We start from the raw sequence: 24,593 nt of genomic DNA, 5'->3' as shown, positions 1-24,593 counted from the left end.
AGGTTATCTTGTTCTCTGTCTCATTATCTTGCTTTGGTTTTAGTAATAAATGAATAGTTCTCCCCAAGTCGAGTCTGTTTTGCCCATAACAGTGACTTTAAGGATTTTTCCCCGTCCTTATCTCAAACCTTGAGCTGTTTTTCTTATATCATCTCCCCCTATTCTCTCGGAGGGTGGGGGGAGTGAGAGAGAGACTGTGTAGTCTAGTCCCAATCGGGGCTGAACTATGACACACATGCATGTCACCAGCTGCACGCCTCCTTGCCCACAAGTCACCTGAAGGTGCTTGTCTGGGGAAATGGCGTGGGCAAGGGGACATGGAGCTGCTCCCACAGCAGCATAACCTGAGACATGTGTTCCGGGGTCCCCATGGGACATACAGAAGCACGCTTCCCTGTGGGATGCAGGCACCTGGGGTCCCTGTGGGATGTAGGCAAACACGATGTGCAGGCGTGCACATATGGTTCCCCATGGGACACACGCACCTGAGGTCCCTGTGGGATGCACACGTGGACAGTCCCCTGTGAGACACAGGCAGGACTGCTGGGAATGCGCTAGGAACCTCACTTTCACCAGGCCAAATGCCACCCAAGAGCTACTGCCTGCCCATGGCACAAATCCCTGCTGGTCACCCACCAGGCTGCCTGCCTGCTGGCACACAGCCCCTGCGCTCTGCCAGGGCTCCCAGGCAGCACCCAAGGTTGCACTTGCCTGGCTGTGGTAGAAGAAGGAGCTCAAAAGCCAGTGCAGCCTTTCAGTCTCCAGCATAACATATGGGACTAGATTACCAGGAAGAGCAAGATGCTCATTACCCAGGTGCTGTGTGGGTGTCCCCTGCTGCTGGTGGTTTGGCTCTGCCTGTGCTGGCAGGCGCTGCTCCACGGAGCCATCGTGCTCCACACGCATCATGGTGTTTGGAAAGGATCAGTAATGCAGAGAAACACCCCAACAGGTTTCTAAACCAGACTAAATAATTTAAAAATTATCCATGTCATGAGTCTGTCTCTGCTGTCAGATGAGGGGGAGCGACAGCTCAGGCTGCTGCTGGCAGGTGGCGAGCAGCGACCACCTCACACGGAGCCGGCACGCCGGGCATGTCCCGTGTACGGCTCCGGATGGAAATGCCAGTGTGGCTGCTGCTGAAGGCACGGTAATGCTGGCAGGCATCTACGCACCAAGCTTCATGGCAGCAGACCTCAGCACTCCTACTGCATAAGAATCTGATGATTTTCCAAGTTCCTGCTGTAGTAATTAGCTTGATCAGCCCACGCAAATCAATTTCTATTTGAAATCAGCCTTATGTAACAGGATCCGCTCAGTACTTTCCTCCTGAAGTTTTTACACAAATCAATTTTCCCCATTTCAGGTGTGAAAGGCAACTGGGGTAGGGAATGGTTTCACCTGCCCCGGCACTGGACCCAGCTCGGCACTTGCCGGCAATTTCTCAGCTTCATTTCTCACACACAAGTTGATGTCATTTCCAGAAACAAAGGAGCTTAGGCTCTGAAAACCCATCTCCTCTGGCAATGGATTATGTTGTTAGATTGTTCCAGTCATTTAGAGGACTGTCTGGATAAGTGAATTTACACAATTCAGCCCTTGGTGTCAGTGGGTTCAGAAGGAGAGCCCTTCTGCCACGGCCTGTTTTGAGTATACAAATCAACTGAGCTCAAAGAGATTCATTTTGTAAAGTGCAAGCTGAAAAAGCAATGCCAGTTCTCATCCATTTCTGAGTGTCATTTTACTTAATAGGCTAGTCACTTGCCCCGGCATCCCCAGCAGCCGTAACAACTGCCTCTTCAACCTCCCATAACTCACTGTGAGCACCTTTCCTGGGAGTGAAACTAGAGGTCTCGGCACCTCGGTGGGATTTATCATTTATCCCTCCCAGTCCCCCTGGGAGCACACTTGTTCTCAGCCTGGCAGTCAATGAGCCAGGGGCTCAACCTCAGGCCAGGGGTTCCCCTGATAGCTGTGTCCTGGAGAAGGCTGATCACATCAGCAGTGGTGAAGGTGTTACGACAGCGACCTGCCCAGAGCTGCTCAATGCCACATCCCCAGCGCTGGCTCCAGGAGCCCTTGAAGAGCAACATGTCTTCCAGCACCGACTGATAATCCCAAATGGACAAATAATCCCCCAAACCTCGTCCCTCAGTCCTGGTCCCTCTTCAAACTGTTGTGACAAGGGCCCCTTGAATTCCATAGAGAGCCTGGGCTGGAGCCCAAGCCAACCCATGCAGACTGGGTGCACAGACCTTCCTCAGTTCCATGGACCCTGGATCAGGAGCTTTGGTGTGCTGTACCCCAAGATGTGCACAAGCCCACCAGTGAGTGATACCCCTGGGGATGCACACAGGTCTGCTCTGAGCCCCGGCCCAGGGCCCAGGACCCCTCTCTCTGTCTGTCTTGCTTGGGTTTGTCTCGCTCCCTCCTACCTTTTTTCTGTTTGTCTCCTTCTACCTGCTATGGTGGTCCTGGCTGATCTGCAGGGGTTTTAGCTCACTGTCCACTGAGCTGGACTCAGCATCTCAGCCCCAGCCAGGGAGGGTACAGAGAGCAGCTCTCGGAGGCTGTGTTCCAGGTGCTCCTGGCGCTCCCAGACCATGATTGTGCAGGGCAAACGCTAAGTCTAAATGAACTTTGGTGAGGGGAAAAACCCCTCCGGCAGAAGAGAGTGGGATGTCTGGAAAAGTGCCTCAGCCCTGCAGAGAAGGGGACAGGGCTGCAGGGAGAGAGATGGGCAGCAGGGCAAGGAGCTGCCTCTGGGAAGGGAGCATGTGATTGAAGCAGCCAGTTGCCCTGGAGAGCACAACCCGCACTGTTCACCCCACCAACCACACTGCTCTCCTCTTTGGTTTGGTGTTTTTTCCCCCCTCTCCTTTTCTCCAATTTATCTTTCTGACATGTTCAATGATGCTCCTGCAGACTGAAAACAATAGACACAGAGTTTCAGCCAAGACAATTTTAGAGCTGAATCAAAGCTAAAACAACCTAGGCACAGAGCAGCTGAGCAAAGACAACTCGGTGAGGGGGAATAAAGCGGTGCGGGTGCCCTGTTCCACTCCACAGCTCCGACTGCCTGGCATGGGGGACAGTGAATCCCACCCAGTAGCTCAGTGTGTCTCGATCTCCCCTGCTTGCCTACCATCCCCTTCTGGCCCTGGTAGCATCATTTCCCCCCTCCCATGGATGCAAACCCCCCACCCCAGTCAGAGCTGGCTCTCACAGCTGCAGCTGAATAAGTACCTGCTTGCCTGGCACGCCAGCTCTGTGCTCTGCATAGCAAGCACCAGCTTTTGCTTTCCTGACCTTTCAGCCCTGCAGAGCAACCCAAATCTTCCAGGCAGAGAGTTTTTTTTTCCTTACAGATGCTACGTGAAGGAGCTGGGAGGGATGGACAGTCAGACAGATGCGTGGGGAGAAGTGGATGACAAGCTAATTTCTGCACAGCAAATATCGTATCTGGACCCTTAACAAGAAACAAGACACAATCCTCAGCATGACTCAGCCTGGAAACATACGCTGCTTCCCAGCCCCAGTGCCGGAACCACCATGTCCCCATCACGCAGCCACTGTCCCATGAGGGAGTAGCCCATGGCTGCCACCCCAGTGCCCACCCCAAATGCATTTCATGGCCAGGACAGGTACAGCCAGGCAGCTCCTAAGATGTGGACAGGCTGTACATGCTGAAAGGCAGCTAAGTGAAACAGAGGTTGATGCTCTGCAAGATGAGCTGTGCATGGCTGACACATTGCTCTGTCTCTCACAGACCTCCTGAAAGCAGCTGTCAGAGCCTGTCTTGTTCCAGCTTCCTTCCTCTCCAGACATACCAGTAATTCTGCTTTGCCATGTGTGTTCCCAGTTTGTTTCTCTTTGAGAGTGAGAGAGTTTGAGTACCGGGAGCCTCACTGCTCTTGGAGAGCACCCAGAGCACGCAGTGGAGCAGACAGATGGAAGGCACAGGACTGCAAGCATCCTCCCAGAATGGCCCGTGATGGAACCTCGTGCCCCAGAGCTCCTGCCAGGGGGACAGTGGTCTGTACAGGATGCTTCTAGCATCCTGGGTCAAGTTCAGGGGGCTGGGGAAGGCAGCAATATGTCCTTCTGCTCCCACTTTTGACGTGTGAAACTCCATATCCTGCTTCAGGGTTAACTGTGGGGCTGGGCAGGAGCTGCCTCAAGCACCTTCTCTGGGTGAGCCCCACATAAGCCTCTCTAGCCTCCTGAAGCAGCTCCCTGAGCCTGGCAGGGGTCAGTGGCTAACCCAGCCCCCAGGAGCCAATGCCATTCCTGCCCGCTCCCCAGCCAGGGCACTGTGAGTACCGTATGCTGTGGCAGCCACGGCTCACCCGAGTGGGTGCAAAACTCCTCACTGGGGCTGGGCAGGGGTGAACCCCAAAGCAGGGCACGGCAATGCCCTGCCAGACCCCTGACTCTTCTAAGGGAGGTGCTTGGCATCATCTCTTCGGACCAGCGCAATATCGGTCCTGCCTCCTCTCCACCCTCCCCCTAGCCGGCTCCATCTCTCTGGAGGTTACAGCCCAGTGCCAATTAATGCGGGACTGAGCATCTTCCTGAGGACATGCAAATAAAACCACAGCCCTTCTCACGCCTGAAACACTGGGGGAAAGCGTTACCCACGCCACTTGTTCACAATAAGCACTGTAGTGCTGAAGATGGCATGTCAGCTCTGGCTGTCCCGGGAGGACCTGTCAAACTGTCACACAGCATTAGCTGCAACACACTGCTGCACAGCGCCCTACAACCTGCACCACTATGGGGCTGCAGCACCCCCACGATGCCGCATCACCTAGAGCCCCCAGCACATGGGAGCACTCCCTCCTCTCTGTTACTTCTCTGGGCAGCCTCTAGCATTGGGCACCGCTTTTGTCACCTGGCCCTTTGCATTTCTTCTCCTGCAGCAGGACACCCACAGTCTGCTGCTCACAGGCTTTGCAGACCATGATGGACCAATGCGATCAGGCTGAAACAACCAACTGGCTGCCACTGGAGCACCTGGAGCTGGGGCTGCCCTGAGGGGCAGGGGGCTGGGGTTGTGGGTACAGCAAGGGCGGTGATGGAGGTCCTGTGTGACAGCCCCAGGCCACCTCACACCCACACTGCAACAGTGCTCCAGAAACACATCCCCATGAAGCTGGTAGTGGCCCGGATAGCTCAGGATGGGGCAAGACACCTCCCTATGCCAGCCCCAGTGGGGCTGGCCAAGTCCCTGGCACGCAGCCCCTCTCCCTGTCCCCTCCTCTGCCACAGCTACCTCCCCCTGCCTGTGCCCTCAAGCCACTGCAGTGCCTACAGCACTGCTACTTTGCTTTCACCAAGGGGGATTACAACAAACCCATTTTGCGACAGGTCGAACGTGCTGCCGGGCAGTGGTTGAGCCTCAGAGGAGAGGCGGCATAGCCTGGCATGGCAGTGGCAGCTCCCTAAACCACCATGCTGTTCACACTGGCCGCATTAGCATCTGGAGAGCATTGCAGAGCCAGGATTTACACTGGTCCTCATCCACAAGCAAAACCACTGCCCGTGGTCTCCACAGCTGTCACCTTGACACTTTTGGTGAATGACAATTCATAGCTGCTGGCAGGAACATAGCAGATGACTTTGTCTGTCCTGAGTCACAAGAAGCAGGAGGAAGATGAGGAAATCTTGGGAAAATCGATGCCCCTTCCTCTGCCTGCTCAGATCGATGCTTTGAGGAAGCAACCAGCTTCGGGTAGCAGTGAGGCTGGGGTTAAGCATTACCGGCTGTTTGGGCACCAGTTGTGCTGTGGATAACACGAGGGGCAGCTGCAGTCCCGCAAGGCTGAGCCAGGAACACTTCATCCTGACACTCTTAGTTTGGCTGAAAGCATCAAAATCATCTCCCAGAGATGTGGACAAGGAACCACCAGTCCTTGCTGCTTCCTCGGCAAGCTCCAGGCACAGCTTCTCCCATTTCCTACTTCACCCTCCAGATTAAAGTCCTTCTGCTAGCCTACAAAAAAGGCGATCAAAATGACATCAAACACTCTCAGCAGATGAGCCAGTTGGTCCTTAATACCTTCTGGCTGCCAGCAGCTCGTTGTCACTGGGAGATGGCAGCTACGAGCTCTGTCCCAGGGCTAGAATGGACAGCCATCTGGGAAAGCTTGAGGGCTCCTGGAGCAAGCAGTAGGAAAAGCCAGGCTGGGGGTTCAGCTCCAGCCCCTGGGTTCAGTGATGGCTATAGTGGTGGCCAAGCCTCCACGGGAGGGGAATGTTTTTCATAACAGCCGTACGCCGTGAAGCATGAAGGATGGAAGGCCAACAGGACGGGTGGAAGGAAGGCCACCAACCAAAACGTCACCCTGTGGAAGGTCCGTCACAGCCCCTCAAACTCTTCTGACTGAGAAAGCCAGATGCCGGGCAGAGGTGCCCTGGGAGGGAGGTGCATGTAAGACCTTAGGAAAGAGGATCTGGGCTCCAGGCCTACCGTCTTGGTGCTAAATTCACACAAAGCAGCCTCTCCCCCTGCCTGTTAGCTAGGCATGATTACCAGCTTTCTGCAAGCATGGGAAGGGGTCGCAACAAGGTTGGAGGGGAGAAAGCAGCCTGCCTGGCTCCAGGGGAAGATGGCTAGCACAGACCTCTCTCCTCGCTGGACTCACCAGGATGCTTTGGCAGCCTCTCGGCACTCAGCTAGCCAGCTCCTCTGAGCCGCAGTGGGAGAGGAGCCTTGGATCATGCCTGACGGAGCTGTATGGCTGCCGGGGAGGAAGGAGAGCTCATGAGCTTCCTGCACTTGTGCTCAACTACAAAACCAATTATCATTGTTGCAATTAAAAAGGAGGACATACAAAACCGTCTGACCCAGAACATCTGCAAATCCTGGAGCCAGTGTCCATGGCAGAGGAAGGAGGAATAGATCTTCCAGAAGCATGGCTCCCTGCCAGACTGTTCGCACACTGGGGATGGATTACATGGCAGCACTTTTGGTAATGCCAAGTGGTACCACACATTTGCAGGACAGAGATGAGATGCTCCCAAATCATTCGTCACCTTCTTACAGCCTCGCCAGTCCTGCTGCTGCAGACATAGTGATTGAGGTATATCGGAGGCTACAGGCAATAAGAGGCCCAAGGGCAGTTTCCAAATAACACCCAGGGCCACTGAGGCAGAGACGCAGCATTATTGACTGAGACACTTCCCAGTCTTGTCAGAGCTGTGGCTGAGGGCATCGCTTACACTCTCTGTGGGACTGGGAGATCGGAGACTTATCTGGCCCAGCTCATTCACAGCCTGCCAGGAGCAGGGCTCTGCAGCCAAATCACACAGGGATTGGGAGACCCACAGGTATTATACCTGGCCTTTGCTCTTCATGCCAAGCAGAGTGGGGAAGCAGCCTGTACTGAAACTTAGGTAACAAATGACCACCTTCTCAGCAGAGGAGCCTGCAGGACCTGTGGTTAGCAGGCACGAAGTTGAAGCCATTTCCACAGGGACCCTCTGTTGAACAAGTGCCAGGCTGAAGGAGCAAGTGATGAGACACTGTCATCTCAAACCGGCCTGGGAGACGGACCTCCCCCACGTGCCACTGGCTCTCCAGTGGGTTGCCAGTGTGATTCCTCCCAACCACACGCCCCAGCCTTGCTTTATTGGTTCTGTAAAACCCACACACGGTGGCTCACACACGCCAGCATCCCTGCTGACACCTCATTTGCAAGAATAGTGCCGGGGGCAGGTAAACACAGACCTGTTATTAGTATCAGCCTTAGCAGAGACTATCTAACTTTGATCTCGTCCTGTGTGAACAGGCAGCAAGGGAAAGCATTGCCATAAAGAGATCTCCTCTGAAGAGCTGAGACAAAGCACACCCTCGGCATCCTCCTCTTACAGAGCCAAGGAATGGAAGCCGAGACCAGAGTATCCAGCTTCTCTCCCACAGCCACAAGGTCTTTCTCCCGCCCTGGAGGAATCCACAACTCTGGGACAGCCTCAGCTCACCAAGGAACACTGCCTTCCCTTAACTAGCTCAGGCCTGGGTCCTCTCTGGGACTACAGGATTTTGACTGAGGAATGTGCTTTAAAAAAAAAAAAAGAAAAAAAAAATCAGCGTTTCATTGCTGTGTATATTGGTGAGGCACACACTGTGCTGTGTTGGCTGCAATCATACAGTCCCCCAGATTGACGACCACAGCTAACGGCGTGGGGATGCTGTTCACAAGGTCTCTTCTCTGTGTCCCCACCCCAGGCAGGACCAGGTATCTTAATGCCTTCTCAGAAATATCTCTCTAATTAGTAGGGTTACAGCAGGAGCAGACCCAAGGCTCTTCTGCTCGAGTTCTCTGTACAGCCAGTGAAAAGAGGAGTCTCAAGACAGCTGCTTGGAGGTGATGCAGCCGCAGCCAGGAGGAGAATTACCAGCTGCTCCACACATGGAATACAATTCCTATTAAAGGGAGGGGAAAAAAAGCAAACCACAAAAACCAACCGAGCACCAAAACACTTCAAAGTGTGCTCTGTCTAACCTGAAGAAAGGTTCCTCTGACAGCAGGAGCCTACAGCCTGGGAGATGCTCCCAGTGCAGCCTACCCCTGCCCTGCATCTCACCACCTACCCTGCTCATGAGCTGCCTCCCAGGAAGAAACCTCCATGAGGTCAGTGGGGTGTCTGAGGCAAGGCATTGGGTGCAAAGTGCTTTGAAGCCTTACCTCATGTGAGAGGTATCACCCACCTCCCCCTTGGAAGGAATCAAAGCTGGGAGTCTGTAGAGTGTGGGGCAAACAATGCCGCAGCGTCCCAGCACCCAAGGCTCACCCAGTCCCAGGTCTGGCTGCCTGGGGATGGGAGGAACCCTCCACTAGAGCCGGGCGCTGGGGCCAAGTGAGAGCTGCCAGGAGGAGAGGGCATGGACCCCACCACAGCCAAGCCTCCGCACCCCACGCAGCCATCCTCTGTGGCCGGAGCACTTCTGTGGGAAGAAGGACCAGGAGAGGAGCCATGAGGGTGTGTTAACTGAGCATCCTGTTAATGCAAAATGGAATTAAGGGCCTCCCAGAGAGATCAGCACTGCGATCTGGATTTAGCAGCATCGTTTCTTGGGGATTGCAAAGACAATGTAAACTCCTGGGAGATTAAACCTGAAGAGGATATCAAGCTAGCAGGGAGAGAGCAGAGGCCAGCACTGTAGGAGCAATGGCGATTACAGAATTAACTTCCAGCCTTTAGGAAGATAAATGACATGAGATTGGAGCAGCCTCCCTCATCTTGCTGATGGCAGCGCAGAAGTAAGGCCTGCAGGGTAGAGCAGGCAGTAAAGAGAAGCTGAGTTTGTATGGCAGAGCCATGCTGGGAGTGATGCTGGTGCAGGGGAGCAGGGACAGACGCAGTGCCCCACTCCTGCCTAGAGAAGGATGGGAGCGGCGCAGCTCAGAATGCAAGATCGGTGCCGCAAGAAACCTCAGCCCCTGCTTAGCAGTCAGGTCAGGCAGCACCAATGCTGCCTGGAAAAGGACCTGTTGGTTTTTCTCTTGCAGTCAGAGAGCACAGGGATGGTTTAACCTCTGCACCGTGGGCCAGGCTGGTTTCTGCATTGCTGCCTGTCCCATAGGCATCCCAGGACCTATGGATAGCATACACGGGATGTCACACACACTTCATGACAGTAAGACACAGAAATAACTCAAGACCAGAACAGGCTCTGCTTCCCCATGCTTAATGGGCAGCTAACCCAAGCGCCAGCTTGCAAGCCTGCCCCTTCTCCGGGGCTGTGGACAGCTGAGCCCTCGGAGCTGGGCATTTCCCTTGCTCGTCGTCACCTCCCAGCCAACACTGGGCAAGATCAGGCTTTGCTGCTTTCCACTCCAATGCAGGCTGCCCGGTTTGCCACCCAAGGCGCAGGGGTCTTGCCCCCCAGCCAGCCACTCCCCTGCTCTCGTTGCAGTGAGAGAGCACATATGCCCTACCCTCAGCTCCCTGTTCAGCTGCTGCGTGGGAGCTGCCACTCAGGGAGTGAGTCACATTGCTGGCTGGGCGAGGGTGGCACACGGGCACACCAGGCACTGGCCACCACTCGCTCTTTGAGACCCCCCCTGCTTCCCCCAGTGCCATGTTGCAGTGGCAGAGGGCAGAAAGCCAGGGTGTCCCCATGGAGTGGCACCTCACGTGGCTGGGTGACAGCCCCATGCCTCCCACCTTGCTGCTCTGGTAGCTACTACAACACCACGAAGCATTTCCCAGTGGCTGCTTTTCCATGCCACGGCATCAGGGAGAGAGGGAGCCCTGGGAAGGCAGCTCCTGCAGAGACAGAGACCCTGTGTCCCGCTGCATGGAGGCACATAGCCTGAGAAAATCCTCCCCACCCAGCTCAGAGGCTCTCAGTCTAAGGGGAGACTGAGGCATGGGGCGAGGTAGGGACATGCAGCAGGAGATCACTGATGGTGCAGAAGCCCTAGGGAAAAGGCTCCCCTGAGCCTACTCACCCCAGGGAGGCATTCCCTGGGGCACAGGGCAGCAGCCCAGCCTGGCCTCAAAGATAGCAGAAGCTCCCCAGAAACCAATGGGATGAGAAGTACCTCTTCTGAAAGGGAGCAATAACCCACAAAATAGAGATCATGCAAATACCCTGGTTACTGAAACGATGCTCCCTGAATGCTGAGTAGGAAAGAAAAGAGCCGCAGAGAACGAAAATTAATTTAGCCAAGAGCTGCATCATATCTCTTCGAAACACCGAAAGGCAGAGGGGTCTCCTTGGGCAGAGCGGTTTTAGGAGGAGCCCTTGAGTGTGCTGCATAGCTGATACCAGAGACACAAGGGTGAGCATGGCTACCCTGCTGCTGAGAGCAAAGTGGGCCACAAGTATGGTGCCATCCTCAGCGGTGGCAGAGGACCCTGAGAGCTGTTTCAGCCCACTGACAGAGGGACAGAGATGGTGCTTGGCATTTCCTTTTCCTCCCAAAGCACCTCAGAGCCATTACTATCATTCCCCTTGGAAGAACGAGGAAACCAAGGCACAGAAGGAGAAGGCACTTGGCCACTGAGATCCAGCATGTGGAGACAGAGAAGAGATTAAGGTGCTGCTGCTGGGATGCCCGGAGCCAAGTGTGAAGTGAGGCACCCTGCCGCTTCCCATTCCTAAGTGCTAAGGGGGCACCTGTGAATCTTGATTCATCAGGCAGGGACTGCCTTGCCTGGGCACACGCTCCCTGGCATGGAGGCAATGGTGCTCCCAAGGTCTGACATGACCAGCTCGAGAGGAGTGGGGCTCAGTGTGCCACTCACTGCTGCATGGCCTTGTCTGTGCTCCTCTGCTCTGGGTTTCTTCCAGCCTCATCAGGTGCCACAGTGGGTCAGTTTTGCAACCCCAAGCCCTTGTGTGGACTGCGTAGCTGGTGCCAGAGACACAAGGGTGAGCCCCACTGCTGAGAGCAGAGCGGGCCACAAGCGTGGTGCCATCCTCAGCAGCGGTGGAGGACCCTGACAGCCATTTCAGCCTTGCAAGCAAGGCAAGCTTTGAAGGATCAAACGTTGATTTGGAAGGATGGAAGGTGATGCACATGAGACAAGGGGCGTCAGGCAGCACAGCAGTCGTGCCACCATTTCACTCTTGGCCACCACATTTCCCCCGGTACAAGGTGGGTTTAACAGGCATTGCTGATATGATACTGCCATGCCACAACCACGCTGCACTCTTGAGTGGGAATAATCACTTCTCACAACATTGCTCGAGCCAGCAGACCCTCACATGGGTCTGAGCTCCCAGCACACCTGTCTCTACCCTGCACACGCTCGCCTGCCTGGCAGTAGTGACTCGCCGAGTCCCACTGACGTTGCATGGGGAGGAAGGACAACTCATGACGCAGTAAATGGCAGCAGAGCCAGCCGCGTGATGCTGTTTCCTATCTCCGTGGAGCAGAGAAGCCATAAGTCAGCAGGAATGCTCTTTGCATTGTCCCCACACACCAGTGCCAGGCAGATTTATGATAGCAGCGCAGGCACTGCTGTGCTGGTCTGGCAGCCCAGCATCCCTCCTAGCAGCCAGCAGCAGAAGCAAGTCCCCAGTGCAAGTGTCTCTGGGGGCAGCACTGGTGGCCCCCTCCCACTGACAGCACTGTTTGGCCAGAGATAGTGAAGCATCTCCTCTGGTGCTCCAGGGCAGGTGGGAACCCACAGCAGAGAGCCAGCCCCCGGCTCAGCTGCTCCTGATGGCCCAAGTGTCCTGGTACATGGACCCTCACGCCACAAGGAGCACTCCTGGTCCTGCAGGAAGACCCTGGCCTTCGTCCTCTTGTCACACTCCCTCTTTGGGCACCCTTCCAGCATAGCCTGTTTGCAAATAGCCTGGTGCAGCCGTTGCACACGTAGGGTGGTGCCACGTGTAGACCAGTAGCATTGCTTGCCCAGGAGGTACATGGCTCCTCTGGCTGCTGCCCCGGTGAAGGCAGCAGCCCCAAGGGCTCAGGCAGCAGGACAGAGCCCAGTCCAAATCAGCACTGGGAAGAGCTGCCAAGTCATAGAATCATAGAATCACAGAATAGTTAGTATTGGAAGGGACCTTCAACACGTCATCTAGTCCAACTCCCCTGCAAGGGGCAGGGACATCTCCAACCAGATCAAGTTGCTTGCAGCCCTGTCCAAGACGGCCTTGAACATTTCCAGGGATGGGGAGTCCACCACCTCTCAGGGCAACCTGTTCCAGTGTTCTATCACCCTCAGCGTAAAAAAAAATTTCCTAATATCTAATCTGAATCTACCTCCCCCTATTTTGAGACCATTACCCCTAGTCCTGTCACAACAGGCGCTACGGAACAGTCTCTCCTCATCTTTCTTGTAGGCCCCCTTTAGGTACTGGAAGGCCACTATAAGGTCTCCCCGGAGCCTCCTCCAGGCTCAACTGGAGTCCCAACTCTCTCAGCCTGTCCTCATAGGAGAGGTGCTCCAGCCCTCTTATCATCTTTGTGGCCTCCTCTGGACCCTATCAGTCAGCTGAGCCTTTTCCATTTCTAGGGTGAAATGTCCACCTGAGGACCCGGACTTTGCCCGCTTGGACTATGACAGCAGCTGCCTCTTCAAATCCATCTCTGGATTTGAGTGCCCCAACAATATTTCCAAAATCCAGAAGTTTCTTCCCACGCCCAGGGAGAGATGGATCTCACCCACAGCTGCTCCGCAAGCCCCTGTCTGGCTGCCCACCCCCTTCCCAACCCTGCCTTGCAATTGAGCAGGTCTCCTCCACCACAGAAAGCCATGTTCAGCCTCTTGGCACTCCTGCAATGCCAGTGTTTGCTCACAACAACATATGCGTTGTATTTGCTGTTGATCAGCAAAATACCATCTCCTCCTATCCTGAGCTCACACTGCCTCAGGAGAGGCAGAAAGTTAAATTTGTAGACAAGGTGAGAATAGCAAGATGCTCCCTGCTACGTATAACCACAGCAAACAGCACAGGCACTTTGTAGATTCCCCGTGACACCAGTAATCCCACCTGCCACCAATACAGCTCCTTACTTCTCTCAATTAGCTCTAACTCTCTTACTCTTTCCCCAAATCAAGCACCCTGTGCTCTGCTGGGGGAGCAAGGTGCTTGCTGGAGGTGCCAGTTCTCCCAGCAGGACTAACCTCAGTTTCTACCCGCTTCAGGTGGAATAAGCCTGGCCTTGACCGCTACACAATGCTGGGGACCAAATGACTGGGTGACAGTGCCTGGTCTGCTCCACCACCTTCCTTCCCCCCAGCAACCCAGCCCCGCTGCTGGGGCATCCCTGCATACAAACCAAGGGATGGGTCTGAGGAGTTGCTGAGCCTTTTTCTTAACATGGAGCCTTAACACCAACTGTGGGTGGCTGGAGGCAGGGAGGGTGGTAGATCCACTTGCAGCATTGCTGGTGCTGTGAGAGCAGGACACTGCAGGACACGCTGGCATTGTGTGGCTTCACACCAGAGATGCCTTACGGAGGAGCGTGCAGGTCTGCCTGATGGGCTAGGAGCTCCTTCCTTTGGCATGGACAAGGTAGACTTGTTCCCGGCTGCCTGTCACCGCCCAGCCACGCTCACTCACTCTGCCAAAGAAAGGGCTTGGCTTTGGGGATCAGCGCGTATATCCTGGTGAGCCCCAGCCATGGGGTCTCTCCTCCCTTGGGCTCAGGCTCCTGAGAGCTCAGAAGATCTGGAAGGAGCCCTGCTGACGCTGCTGGCCTCTCCCACTGACACCAGCTGGCCACTCCTCCCCAGGCTTTTGCTGATGGGGATGAAGGCAGTGATCCTGCTGAACAAACAGCAATGTTTCAGGGGCTTTCTGCAGACAGCCAGACCCCTCAGCTGACCACACACCACTGATCTCCCCAAGCCAACAAGCTGCAGCATGTATTTTCACTGCTCTCAGGAAAAACAGCTCAGGCTTCCAGGCACCTGGGTTGTATCTGAACTTTTCCAGGCACCATTACTGTCCTCTGGAGATGTCTAGGGATTTTTGCTGACAGCTTACTTAGAGACACCCACCCCTCATATGACAAAGAGACAGATTGCTTTGAGTGCCTGTGGATGGTGCCATCCCACTGCTCTCACCACCCAGACAGAGTGCTGGATGGTAATTCTCACCAGTCCAGCGTCTTTATACAGCCAAGCCCCATCATTGTAGCCCAAAGTCAGTGGGAGCAAGCAACAACAAAGATGAAAAGAGGGGAATGGATGCTCAAAGGCGGCTGCAGACAGCAACAGAAGTGGGCACAGGATGCAAAGCAGCATCGAAACAGTGGAAATAAAGAGAGGCGGAGAAAGGAAATATGACCTGAAAGAAGCAGTTAAGCCTCCAGAGAGGAAATGCATGGACTGAGGCTGGATATCTGCACAGGGAGACGGACCCACCCGATCCATCCATGGGCTTCTCCCACCCTGACGAGCAAGGCACTCACTGCAGGCTACGCTACAGCCAGGCAACGCCGGGGAACAGATCTGCTGTATGGATGCTCGAGACGCAAGTTCTTTGGGGCAGGGACCACATCTTTTGCATCCTCTGCATCTATCCCAGCTCCCAGCTGAAGAACTGGCAGGACAGCATTGCCCTGTACCCAGCCCGCCCGCAGCACTCGTAGAAGCAAGCTGGGAACCAGAGCTACCTGCAGTCTTGCCGGGCCTCTACAGGGATTTCAGCTGAGACGTGCCTCCAGATTTGTTAAAGCACTTACGATATGAGTGATGACAGACAGTATCAGCTACACCACATCAGCTGCCCTTCCTGCATCCTTTTTAGAGTTGCTCCTTTTAATTCCATTCAATATTACAAGCCTCTACCAAGAGTCCTTTTAGACCAGTAGCCTCCGAGTTGCTTGGAAACTGTTTGCTGCAGTGACCGAAAGCTGCTGTCGGGAGGGCTGGATGCCAGCCCACTTCCCGGGCTGCCAGCACTGGGAACCTGGCAGAACAACCATGCTCCCTTTCCTGGCAGGTGCTGGGAGCCAGAAGAAGCAGAGATGAGGTGGGAGCAGCTCCAACACACACCGGGGATGAGAGAGCCAGGAATGGCTTTGGGGAGCACAGGGCTTGTTGGAGGACTCGGAGATCCCACAGCTGCCTTTCAAGACATTCCTAGCCAGAGGGCAAGGGCAACTTTCCAGACCAGCATTCACGGAAAACGTGCTCAGCCTCACAAAGATTTATTTGGCCAAATCTGGACACCAAATTAAATCATTAAGAAATGAGAGGGTTTTGCTTTATGGGCAAGTCTCAGTGCGGCCTTAATGGTGAAGTCATTTACTGACACCTCCGTAATACTCTATGAATAATTAGGTCTCTCTTCCAATTTATGGCTTACCATAAAATGCTGCTGCAGTTTTGGAGACAGTATTTTTTTTTTTTTTTTTTACACTGTAGCAATGACAAAAAGCATTTCATTGCAGGAAGGGCAGCATAAGTATATTTATCCATTGGCCAGGATTCTGTGGTAAACTTCACTCTCTAATGGCTGTACAAGCATATAAACATCCCAGATTTATACCCAGATTTTCCATACTTTGCTTTTTAATTTACATAATATGTGAAATTTTCTATACAAAATGGAGAAGAACACTGAACCATTCCCGCCAACCCACCCACCTGAATTCAGCACTCCCTTGTCTCGCACCACTCCCATTTCCCCGCGATGACAGTGCTACAGGGATCCCACCTTTTAGCTCAGTGCTGCTGGGGAGAAGGAAGGCCGAGGGGGAGGTGGGCGTGGACCCCAGGGCCAGCTCAGTGCAGGAATCCTCAAGAGAAGAAATGTGAGGGGATCAGGTTCTGCCAATGCTGGCGAAATGCATCTTGAACACCATCCCACCTGACACCTTCTGCCATCGCCCCAGTGAAGCACTGCCTTTTTTTTTCTTTTTAATATCGTGGAATTAGAAGTCTGATTGATATGAATATGTAAGAATGCTGCTTTATTAATAGCAGCTGCATTATCAGTTCGTTCCCTGCTATTGGCAGGAGATCTAGGACAATATGTGGTTTGAAAACTAAAGAGAAATGCAACCCACAAAGGCAGCAGCAGTGAGATAATGTCATTCCTTTTCCCGGTGAGCAGGCCAGGCCGACACAAACCCGACGGTCACTGATGCGTCTCCACCTCTCTGCCCAGTTGTGGGAGCAGACACTGGGACGGCTCCATGGCATGGATGGTCCCGAGGACACCACACAGCTTTCTGCAAAAGGATTTGCAGCCAAGGCCCCCAGCACAGGCAGGAGATATGCCTTCAAGCCGGGGAGCACCACAGCCAGCTTTAACCTTTGCAAACTGAGGTCATTCAGTACAGAGCATCACGCACATCTCCCTGGCACGGGTAATAAATTCCCTTCGCAGTTTGCTTTCCTTACTCTCCCCATCACCATCCTGGAGGCTTAAATGAAAACAAGATTACAAAGGCGATTGGATTGGACATATTTCTGGTGTGCTATTTTAGCTGTAAATTATGCCAGCTTCATAAAACCCCAACTGTTCTTTCCTGAGATCCCTGCATAGATTGGCTTGCTAAGATCAGGCGACTGGGCGCTTGCTGCAGGCCAGCATTGTCTGGAACAACACTTACGGGGTCCAAACAGTAGCAAGCTGCTACAGTGCTATACATATATATACACACACCCATCTATATATGCACGTACACGCAGGCATGACAGCACTCAAGAGCTTCCCATGCCCGTTGATTAGCTAAACAGTGACACACACATAGAGAGGTCTTCCAAGCTCCTATCCGCCAGGCTTTGGTGATCCAACCCCATGGATCCTCTGTGCCGTTTCAGCTGCCTGTGCCAACACAGCTGATGCTTTCCTCACCCTTAGGAGAGAGCAGAGTATCAGGCAGCGTGGTCCGAAGCAAGGTTGGACGTAAGATATGGCACATGGGGCCATGCTCTGTCGTGCCGCATAGAGCGAGTGCGAGTTAGCATGTGTGGCGAGGTGAGCAAGGCTTGCTGCTGTGGCAGCTGCAGGGCTCCTAGCCCTGGGCAAGGCTAGGAAGAGTGCGGCTCTGCAGCATGAATGCAAAACATCCACAGCCTGAACTTTGCTACAGCAAACCTGGCAAGAAGTTTTGCAATTCCTCTCACGAGCATCACTGCACTTTGGCTGTGCTCCACGACCCTGGAGGACAGAGCAGCGAGGCTCCCAGCACATGGTGCTGCTTCAGGGAGAGGCCAGCAGGGCTGCCTAAGACTAAAAGGACAACAGCTCGGTTCACACTCAGCTCCAGACCCCAGTCCCTCTCCTACAGAGCTACCAATGCCTGCTCCCTCCGCACTAGGGGTGGTATGCGCTAAAACTGCAGCTAGGCAACAGGGACCTTGAGCAGTACCGCGGCTCCAGCTGCTGCAAGCTCTCTGCTACCTCTGAGGGACAAGGGCCACTCCGAGCCCACAGGAGAGGGAGCTGGCGAAGCCCCCACAGCCCAAGGGAGCCCTCCTCCACCTGCTCCTTGCTACCTGGAGGGAGATGGCTGGAGAGCAGCAGCACACTTTGTCTTTCCCCGAGCAGACACAGCAGTGAGCAGTCTCCCCTGTCACACTCCCACAGCTCCACCTGCTCGGAGCAGAGCCTGGTCCCACTGCGCTTTCAGCACGTGTTGGCTCACGGCCCACACCACCAGCCCGGGGAGTGACACAAAGAAAAACCCTCCTTGGCAGGACGGGTCCAGCCTGTCTCATCCATCCTCCTCTCCAGCTGGCCCCTCTGGGTAATGCTACAGCAGACTTAATTTTGCACATCTATCCCAAGTCTCCCACATCAAGAATCCCTGCAGGGTTGATTACCTTTGAGGAGACCATGCAATTTCTGTGCAGACATGTGCACATCTTCTCCTAAGGAAGGATACAGCATCCTACCTGCAAACTAAGAGGTGATGCAAGCCAGCAGAGGTGTTTGCATCACAACATCAAGTATTAGGAAGAAAAGGGCAGAAGCTCAAGAGTGGTCATGGCAGCACAATGATGCTGGACAGATGCAAAAGGGACCCAAAGACCCGAGGGTGCTTCACCTTATTCCCGAATGGGGAGATGCACCTCCCCGACACGGACATACATGCACATCCCCACCCGTGACAAGCCATCTCCACACGTTACACCATGCCTTTCACCACCAGCACCTGGCACGGGGCTTGTTTGCATGTGTACATGTATGGGATGGATTAGGCTGTCTGTCTTTGGGTTACAATGGCACAGGGCTGTGCAGGGACTCGCCTTCTAAGGGGGATGCAACTCCACTGCCAAACACCTCCATGACCTGAGACCTCAGGTCTCTTTAAACCCAGCAGGGACCACAAGGTAAGGCTAGGCAGACAGACACTGATTTTCACACAGCTGAGGATCTGTGCACCCTTGGGGAAGAAAAGGCCCACCTGTGAACACATGCGAGCACTTGCTGTGCCATGCACAAATTAAAACCAGACATTGTGTTCCCAGAGTCCAGCAGAGGCTGTGCCGGATTCGAGGCTCCTCTACCACTCCACATCCAGCCTTGGTGTTTTGATCATCACTTGGAGCGGGTCGAATGGGCTTGTTGGCTGCCAAGCCCTCAAAGATGGCTCCTGGCCACCACACCTCTGTCCTGGCTGTAGGAGAAATCTCTGCTGGGGCTTCCTCCAACCCAACTCCGGCCCTCCATTTTCAGGAAAGAACAACTCCCACCAGAGTAGGTCAGAGCTCACCTAGCCTCACAGTGGAAGGCTGTGAAGGAGCCATCCCTCTCCTCCCTGTGGAGGAGAGCCATCCCTTACAAGCATTCGAGGGAGAATGACAGAAGGGAAAGCACTGCTGAACCCAAAGGACACTACCGCCATGCCAAACTGCCACTGCACTGCCCAAAGACAATATTCAACCAGATCAGAGATTTCCAGCCCTCCAAGCAGCAAGGATCTGAACAGACTCCCAGCAGGAGCCACAAAAGAAGAAAGACTCTCTTTCAGGTAGTCTGGATCAATTGGAAAAAGATGTGTCCTTCAATAACCCAGGGGCATCTTCCAGCCTACAGTGCCCAAGGCCACCACTTCCCCGAGCTGCACAAATTGGGGATGGATGGTGCCATGTTTCCTTCCACATTCCCAAGTGTTTCTCCCTGGCTGATGTGGATCTGTGTCTCTGTCCCTTAATTTCAAAGCCAGAGCAACCCAACAGCACCGGTGCTGCGGATGGGTGCTGGATGGGCAGGAGCATTTCCAAACAAACCCTGCTCTTCCAGGGAGCAAAAGGCCTTGTTACAGCAAAAGGCTCTGAGACATCACCCAGTGATGCCACAGCTGAGCCCTGGGAAGGGAAGGTGGCAGCAAAAAGCATCTCAGCCTCGGGAGAGTCAGGCTGCTTTCTGCCCCATGGCAAGAGAGATGGGAGCAGTCCCGCTGCCCCAGGCCCCAGCAATGGTGGGGGGCTCATTTGGTGGAAGACCCTCAGATGATCTGAGCCTTGTTCCATCCAGGCTGGATGCTCCTCAAGTCAGCAGCTGACTTGATCATTACATAAACACTTCTTTCACTACAGAAACGTGGTGCCTGTGGGCTGGAGCTGTCCTCGCAAACGACACTGAACTCATGAGTACGAATCAGGAGAGCGGCTTGCTGCTGATTTCAGCAGGAGCGGGAAAGGATGGGTGCTAAGGCAGAGCTGAGGACTTGAGTTTGTCCTTCAGTGCCAGGGAGCAGCTGCCAAGCAAACCACAAAAGCATCTTCCTACCATCACAGGGCTGCGACTGGAGGCAAAATCCCAGCTCTGCAGACCTGCAGGCAAGTCCCAGAGCCCCGCTTCCCACTCACCCCCACTGAACAGGTCAGCTCCCACAAGCTCAGGTGGTGAAGCAAAACACAAAGGCGGCTGGCCCAAACAGTGCCTTGTCTCCAGAATGCTTCCTGCTCGGAGACTTCTGATGACACCAAGCTGTGTGGTGCCGTCGACTCGCTGGAAGGGAGGGATGCCATCCAGAGGGACCTGGACAGGCTGGAGAGGTGGGCCCATGCCAACCTCATGAAGTCCAACCAGGCCAAGTGCAAGGTCCTGCATCTGGGTCGTGGCAATCCCAGGCACAAATACAGGCTGGGCGGGGAATGGATTGAGAGCAGCCCTGAGGAGAAAGACCTGGGAGTGTTGGTAGACGAGAGGTTCAACATGAGTGGGCAATGCGCCCTTGCGGCCCAGAAGGCCAACCGCATCCTGGGCTGCATCAAGAGGAGCGTGGCCAGCAGGTCGAGGGAGGTGATTCTCCCCCTCTACTCTGCCCTGGTGAGACCCCACCTGGAGTGCTGTGTCCAGTTCTGGAGCCCCCAACACAAGAAGGACATGGACCAGTTGGAAAGGGTCCAGAGGAGGGCCACAAAGATGATCAGAGGGCTGGAGCACCTCTCCTATGAGGACAGGCTGAGAGAGTTGGGGCTGTTCAGCCTGGAGAAGAGGAGGCTCCGGGGAGACCTGATAGCGGTCTTCCAATACCTCAAGGGGGCCTACAGGAAAGATGGGGAGAAGCTGTTCAGTAGGGCCTGTTGTGATAGAACAAGGGGTAATGGGTTTAAATTAGACGGAGGTAGGTTTAGATTAGATATTAGAAAAAAATTTTTTTACAATGAGAGTTGTAGAGCACTGGAACAGGTTGCCCAGAGAGGTGGTGGAGGCCCCATCCCTGGAAACGTTCCAGGCCAGGCTGGATGAGGCTCTGAGCAACCTGATCTAGTCAGGGATGTCCCTGCTTCTTGCAGGGGGGTTGGACTAGATGACCGTTGAAGGTCCCTTCCAACTCTAACTATTCTATGATTCTATGATTCTGTGCTAGGCTGGGCTTTATGCTTTTAGGCTTCAGTTCAAAGGTCCAACTAGCTTACTTCAAGACAGAAATGAGCTCCAGAGCTCGCTACAAGCACAATGGTGTTCACTGCAAGCATCAGGCCACCTTCCTGCCTTAGGAAGCTTGAGGCCAACAGGTCCCTGTCCACCCTGACTCATCAGGTGGCACCTCTTCCTCTCCCCAGCCTTATCTCCAGCACCCTGCTCCTTGGCTCACAGAAAGAGGGACCAAGTCTGAGCCTATTTCAGTGGCATCCCCAGTGTGCTCCCCCCACTGGCCACTGTACAAAGAGGATGTGGTTTTGCACCTACTCCACAGCTCCTTCCTTAACAAGTGATACCAATTCCTCTGTGCTGGAAAAGCCTCCTGGGAAGCCAAGTCAGCTGCTGGCAGCCAGCAGCATTGGTCCCCGGGATGGGATCAGGGACAAGCCACAACAGCTGGGGCTGCTGCAGGGACAGCCCTTGGTGTCAGTGGTGCTGAAGCCCTGGGAAGAGGCAGAGACACTCTGACCGTGGGGTGCCAGCAGCTAGGTGCTACCCATGCTAGAGCAATCAGCCAGCAGCACCCCGCTAGAGCAATCAGCCAGCAGCACCCCGTGCCTGCTTCAGGGTCCCGCAGTAATTGCTCACAACGATGCTGAAGCTGGGACTTCAAAGCGGTGCTGCAGCACTATGGTGTCTGTTGCCATGCCAGTCAAGCGGGCAGTCGGCACAATGAATTGCCAAACCAGGAGAGCAGCCACCCTTCTGGAGATGGACCCACGCCAGGGTGCCCTGGGGGGCTGCTTTCCCCATGTGCTCCTGCTGTAGCATCGCACAGCCTGAGGAGCTCAGCTGCTCTCGGCCGATGCCCTCACCAAGCACCAGGCACTCCTCGGTGCACACAGCCCCTGCAGCCCCCTCCTCATCCCACCGGAGCCCCCGCAGCCCGCTCCCCATCCCACCACAGTCCTGCATCATCGCACCTCAGCTCCAGCTGGCAGCTGTTTACAGACACGAGTGCTTGCTCGTCCCCGTCGCTCTGGCGGCTGCGTGGTGACAGCCGCGCTGGAAGGAGGCAGACAGCGTGTCAGCAAACGCAAGGGAAAGTTCAGCATCGAGGAGCGGGTGAGCACGGCAGCAGGTCCTCAGTGAGCAGCCAGAGAGCAGGAAGCTGCAGGCTCACCCACACACCAGTGCTCAAAGGCACAAGGAGAGGGCACTGTCTGGGCAGACAATGACAGGAGGGGTCTTTACAAAAAGATTGTTAAAAAAAACAAACAAACCACAAACGTTTTTTTGTTTGCTGCTCAACTGCGGTGTCAACTCCTTGCTGCAGGACGACATGGATGCCAGCAGCTCACACAAGGGCATGGATGAGGATGGATGGCTGCTAAGCAGAGGGTCCTGCCTGGGTCCCTGCCCGAAACAGAGGCAGTGCCAGCCCTCCCCTGCCCTTAGCACCTGCCTCCACCCAGAGACCAGCCACCAGCTCAGCCTCCCTAGGGCCTGACGAGGCAGTCTCGTGCCCAGCGAGGATCTCATGCACCCCAGAACACACATCCCAGCCCGCCCTGCTGCAAACTAGCTTTTCTCTCTTCCACACTTCCCTTGTAGACATGGGGAAACTGAAGCATGGGAAGGTGAAAGGCGGCACACAGCTCACTGGTTGTCATGAGAGAAGAGAGAGATGTGAATGTTTTCAAATTGCTCTTCCCCAAAAGCAAGCCACGTCTGTCTATCAGTCCTGCTGCTGACAAGGAAGAAAACTCATCACATCCAAATTGCTCTAGAGCAGGCAAATGAGGAAAAAACCCAAACAAGCCTCAAGCCAGGAGCCAAACGTGGTCATCTCTGTTCTTTCAGCTCAGTTAGCCACAATCCATGACAGCCACTGCCACAACACCAGACTAACACCAATAACACTGTCACTCAGGAGAGTGCCAAGGTGACCTGAGGGGCAGTGGTTGAGCTCCTTGCCCCGTGCCCCATGTTCTCGGCGCGGCCTTGCCCTGCCCAGGGATCTCGGGATGGGGAAAGCCATCCCAGCCTAGACCGATGCTCAGCAGCATCGAGCGACCCGGACCACGCGAGCCCCTCAAACCAGGTTCCTCCTGTCGCGCATCACAGCGTGTGCCTCCCACAGACAAAACACCGGCCAGGGGCCACCGAGGCTGCGACAGGGGCAACGAGATGGCCGGGAAGGGGACAGATACCCTGTCACCACCATGGCATCTGCAGAAGGCCACACGTACGTCTCCAGCTCTCGCAGGGGGGTGAAGCAGAGCCCTGCTCCGGCACCTCCACGCTACCGATGGCTTCTGGGCGCCCCAGAGCCCGCGGCGTCACCCCCCCGACACAGCGTGGGGAACACGGAGCCGCCGGGTGTGAGAAAGCGCCGGGGAGGAGACGACAGGCCGCCTGCCTCCTCCCCACCCGCGGGAAGCCCAGCAAACTCCCGCCAACCTGCAGCAAACCAGACGGAGCGCCAGACCGACGGCTCTCCCCGCAGCCCCTCCCACCCCCCGGTACAAGCGCTCACCTCCGTTCCGCCGCCGCTCCCTCCACGACCTCCCTGGAGCCTCAGGCGGGCGGCTCGGCGGGCGGGCGGGCAGGGCTCCCGCAGCCCCCTGCCGCCCCCATGCCCCCCTCCCACCTCCACCGCCGCTCTCAGTGCCCAGCCGGGGTTCGCCGCCTCTGCTGCCTCCGCCTTGCAGTGCCCGCCATTGCCGAACGGGCGCTCCCCGTCTTCTATCCCCCCCACCCCTCCTCAAACCCCGGCCAGCGGTGACGGACGGTGTGCGCGCCTCTGCGGGGCGAGGGCGGGCGGCGGTGGCTCGTCGGGGCGGGGCGCGGGGCTGGCGGAGGCGGGCGAACCACCCGGTCGGGGGGTCCGCCCGCTTCCGCCAGCCCTACCCAGGGAGCCGGCGGGCATTGACTCTTCCGCGGCGCTCTACTGTCTTTATTTATTTTTCTTACTTACTTACCTTCAGACATCATGCATGATGTACAAACATCGACACGTTACTCGCCATCCTCTTTTCCAAAAGCACGGGATTGTCAGCTCGCCCATCCATAGGTAACTCCATGGTAACCTCCCTCCCAATCTGGGGGAAAAAAAAAAAAGCAACGAAAGGTCTTAAGGACCTTACTTTATCAATGCATGAAAGGAGGTTTGTATGCATTTCTTATGAAAAGATTGGGAAATGAGGGCTGGGAGGGAGGTTACCATGGATTTGGGGAATTCAACTATGCTATTAGCTGGCTAACATCCTCAAGAATATTAATAGATCTGGAAGCCACAAACGCTTCCTTTGAAAATCTGACTTCAATTGTATAATTTAGT

General features: G+C 55.0%; 1 protein-coding gene across 1 annotated transcript in view; it reads right to left on the bottom strand.

Annotated features, from left to right (window-relative positions):
* Positions 1–23,920, bottom strand: part of FRMPD3 (FERM and PDZ domain containing 3) — a 66,271-nt gene extending 42,351 nt beyond the window's left edge. The window contains exon 1 of the mRNA XM_086756365.1: positions 23,790–23,920. The gene's annotated coding sequence lies outside the window, so the exon portion shown is untranslated. The remainder of the gene's footprint in view (positions 1–23,789) is intronic.
* Between the last annotated feature and the right edge of the window lie 673 nt (positions 23,921–24,593).

This window comes from Chlamydotis macqueenii, chromosome 11 (assembly GCF_036417535.1).
Source record: "Chlamydotis macqueenii isolate bChlMac1 chromosome 11, bChlMac1.mat, whole genome shotgun sequence".
Lineage (NCBI taxonomy): Eukaryota > Metazoa > Chordata > Aves > Otidiformes > Otididae > Chlamydotis > Chlamydotis macqueenii.
Note: the sequence above shows the minus strand (reverse complement) of the source record. Positions and strands in the feature narration are given on the sequence as shown.